At 35.5% G+C, this 3,249-nt stretch overlaps 1 pseudogene; it reads right to left on the reverse strand.

Annotated features, from left to right (window-relative positions):
* Positions 1–1,613: 1,613 nt before the first annotated feature.
* LOC112473625 lies at positions 1,614–1,732 on the reverse strand (annotated as a pseudogene).
* Positions 1,733–3,249: the final 1,517 nt, after the last annotated feature.

Raw genomic sequence — 3,249 nt, forward strand, 5'->3', positions numbered from 1 at the left:
TTCTTGGCATTTCTTGGCTTGTTATGCAATACTTCAGTCTCTGCCTTCGTTGTCACATGGACTTCTTCCCAATAATGTGTTGGTCCCATAATTTATGTAATAATTAAATAAAAATAAGTAATGCCATATTGAGAGTGATGTTTGACTATTAGGTTGCTTGTTAAAATGTATATCCCTTGATTCTCAGATTGAACTTACTGAACAAGTTTGGGCTGGGAAATGAGAAATTGCATTTGAAGCTAAACACTGTGTTTTAATATACGTTAAAGTTTGAATCTGAGCCAGGAATGGCAAACTCAAATGCTTTTAGGAACCAAGAAAATTATACTGATGATATAATGCTGATTACAAATATATACAAATATATAGCTGTTATCATGTGCTCAGCACTTTACGTATATGGACTCATTTAATCCTCTCAATAACTCACTGATATAGTTACTATTATAATCCCCATTTTACGCATGAGGAAAATGTAGCACAGAGAGAATAAATAACTCGTCTAAGAGCACAAAGTAGTGGAGCCAGAATTAAAACCCAGAGCAATCTGGCTCTCCTATCTATACTGAATGTCACTGTGTCAAGCAAACTTGGTGAGGTTTCTGGCAAACCAGAGAATGTATATTGTTCATGGAAATGAGGTTCCAGTGTGGACAGATTGTATGCTTTCAGCAGAAGATGAAAATCTATATTCATTTACGTAAAATATTTTAATATTTGAATGTAGATAACAAAATAACTTTAACTATGCCTCATCACGAACTGTGTGGATCAACAAAATTGTCAGCATGACTAGAGCATACGATTGTCAAACCACCATGTACAGCAACCTCTGCCTCATCTTTTTTCCCTTCCCAAAGGAAGCTTGCATCCCACAACCTCTAGCTCAGTTCTTACAATGGAGAGTTTTAAGTTTTAATTTCTGATAATGTCTTATTGTATAATCCTCAGGTGAAGTGTTTGTAATTTTCTAGATGATTTCTTTTAATGATCTAATATGAGAAATCTCAAACATGTGCAAAAGATTTTTTTTTCTTTACTCCTATGTACCCATTACTTAGCTTCAACATTCTTATTCACTCATGGTCAATTTTGTTTCATCTATATTCCTACCCATGCCTTATCTCCACCACTGGATAATTTCTAAGCAAATCTTAGACATTATATGATTTCATCCATAAATTTAAAATGACTTCTTGAGATAAAATGTCTCAACTCAAAGAAATGACTTTCTAATGGTGAAGTCTCTATGTGCACTGGAGGGGAAGATATTTAAACTAGGAGCCTTTAATGGATTTTTTAAGTAAGAGCCTTAAAATCTTACCATTTAAGTAACTACCTCAGTTCTCTGGAGATACGATAGTAAGTCGAGTTCTTCAGAGAAAGCATATTGTAGGAAGATTGTAGCTGAGATTGAAGAGAGAAGCATTGTTTACTTTATATATGTGAAATCCTAAAGGCTAGGGCTTGAAGGCAGGAGAAGACTATAAGGGAAGAAAGGAGAAGTTGGGTGAAAACCCAACTTAAAATAATTTAAATAATGAGATTTATTATTATTTTATTTATTTATTTATTTATTTATTTATTTATTTATTTATTTATTTATTTATTTACACCTACAGCACCTGGTCTTCCTAGGTGATCTCCCATCCAAGTACTAACCAGGCCCAACTCTGCCTAGCTTCCGAGATCAGACAGAATCGTGCATGTTCAGGGTGGCATGGCCGTAGACAAGATTTATTATTGTATATAATAACAGAACTAGAGGTAAGCAGTTTCAGAGTTGGTTAATTGAGAAGCTCAATTATGTTGTCAAAACCCAGTGTCCTGCCCCACTCCCCTCTGCCATCCTCAGCATGTTCTATTTTCATGTGCTTCTCTTAGCTCACTTCAGGGTTGCCAGGCATCACGGTATGTTGTAGAAAGAAAAATTCATGTCTTCTTTTGCCTTTTTTTAGTCGGTCTTTGGATTGGTTCTCTCAATATCCACTTTACTTATCTATTATTTGGAGGATCTAGAACGCTAAATACCATATTTTCCAGATTTCTTGGCAGCTAGAATTCTGGCTATGGATCAGGTCCTGCTACGTAAGTGTAGTACAGAGAAGTAAAAGTTGGAAATGAAATGGAAATCAATTTCTCGTGCCTGAGATGTCTAAGGTGATAAGTGTTTAAAATGGGATCTCAAGTCTAATCACTAGTTTCGTGAGTGCAAGGTAGTTGTGGCAGCTTCCTAATCTTTGAATTGCAGCTGCAGCGATGTGATGTTGAACTAAAGTTCAGTGTCAGCCTCTGACATCTGCCCTCCCAGACCTTCCATTGCTTTCCACGGACCTTATTTTCCGTATTAAATCTGTATTAAATGTTTGATATATTTAGAGAGATTTCTATTCTTAAAACAATTGCTGGCTGATAAACATTTCTCTTTTTTTTTTCTTTTAAGGGCAAAGAAACCTTTTCCAAAAGCCCTCTAGAAGATGTCCCTTCATGTTTCTTTGAGAATTAGGTTCCATGCTCGCCTCTAAGGGATCACAATGATTGGCTCCTAAAATGTGGTCTGGGAAGTCCCAGAGATCCTTTTAGATAGTCTATTTTTCATATTTTACTTTTCATTCTCCTTCTCTTGGGAATGAACAGTGGAGTCTTCCCGAGACTATGTGATATGGATGGCAATGGATTGAATGCAGATGCAGATATGAGAGTCTGTCTTCTATTAAGTCAGACATCAAGAGAGATTTGCAAAAATGTAAAACAGTGCCACTCTTCTAACTACACATTTTATTTTGGAAAATATAGTGGGTTTTTTTTCCCATTAAAATATTATTTAAATTAACATATAGTGGGGATATTATTATTATTTTAAAATAAATCAATACATAAATATTTTCTGGTTTTCATTTCTAATATGAGTAACGATACATAACACAAAAGTTCTTTGAAGTTCTCAACTGTTAAGAGTGTCAAGAGATCCTGAAACTAAAAAGTTCGAGAACCACTGGCTTAGATTAATCAAAATGTACTCAAATCATAGAGGGATAGTTGACATGGAAACAAAAAATAGAGCTCTGCCAGTGAGGAGGAAAAGGAAAATGATTTCTGGATAAGTGTCCAATGATGTCTGCTACTGGAGGGAGTTGTTTTGGATTTGGTGTTCAACAATTCAGTTAAATTCTGAGACTACCCAGAGTTAATGCAGACCCTACAGCATAAGGGCTCAGTACCACAAGCCTATGGCTATCACCGTCCACC

Source organism: Pteropus alecto, unplaced genomic scaffold (assembly GCF_000325575.1).
Source record: "Pteropus alecto unplaced genomic scaffold, ASM32557v1 scaffold109, whole genome shotgun sequence".
NCBI classification, from domain to species: Eukaryota; Metazoa; Chordata; class Mammalia; order Chiroptera; family Pteropodidae; genus Pteropus; species Pteropus alecto.